This window comes from Balaenoptera acutorostrata, chromosome 7 (assembly GCF_949987535.1).
Source record: "Balaenoptera acutorostrata chromosome 7, mBalAcu1.1, whole genome shotgun sequence".
Taxonomy (NCBI): domain Eukaryota; kingdom Metazoa; phylum Chordata; class Mammalia; order Artiodactyla; family Balaenopteridae; genus Balaenoptera; species Balaenoptera acutorostrata.
Window position 1 is genome coordinate 116480782 of NC_080070.1, and position 770 is coordinate 116481551.

General features: G+C 43.4%; 1 non-coding gene across 1 annotated transcript; it reads left to right on the plus strand.

The window, feature by feature from the left end:
• Nucleotides 1-214: 214 nt before the first annotated feature.
• Nucleotides 215-333, plus strand: LOC114237217 (5S ribosomal RNA). The gene has a single exon (XR_003622928.1). It is a non-coding gene; the product is annotated as a 5S ribosomal RNA (ribosomal RNA).
• Nucleotides 334-770: the final 437 nt, after the last annotated feature.

Genomic DNA, 770 nt, shown 5'->3' on the forward strand with positions numbered 1-770 from the left:
GTACACAGACTTAATGAAATAGTATAAATAAATGATTGTCACACTGTCTGCCATATCCAAAGCACACAGATGTTAGCAAGTATTGCCTACTAGAAAAATTTCTTCAAGTAACCTATCTTTACAATTTTTGTCATCTTCTGATTCTTGAAGTTTTTAAAGTCTTTTTTTTTTTTTCCCAGAAAGCAAGGGAATGTTTGAATAAAAATGCAAATTAGTCTATGGCCATACCACCCTGAATGTGCCCGATCTCATCTGATCTCAGAAGCTAAGCAGGATCGGGCCTGGTTAGTACTTGGATGGGAGACCACCTGGGAATACCCGGTGCTGTAGCCCTGGGCTTCCCTGGTGGCACAGTGGTTAAGAATCCACCTGCCAATGCAGGGGACACGGGTCCAAGACCCGGTCTGGGAAGATCCCACATGCCACAGAGCAGCTAAGCCTGTGCACCACAACTACTGAGCCTGCACTCTAGAGCCCATGAACCACAACTACTGAGCCCTTGTGCCACAACTACTGAAGCCTGTGCACCTAGAACCCATGCTCCACATCAAGAGAAGCCACCGCAATGAGAAGTCTGCTCACTGCAGCGAGGAGTGGTCCCCATTCGCTGCAACCAGAGAAAAGCCCACATGCAGCAGCAAAGACCCAACGCACCCAAAAATAAAATAAATAAAATTTTTAAAAATGCCAATTAGCACAAATAAACACATTAAACTCATAATTTTTGCAAATTTAATGGTGGTGAAAAATGGATTTTCATAGAAATGTAT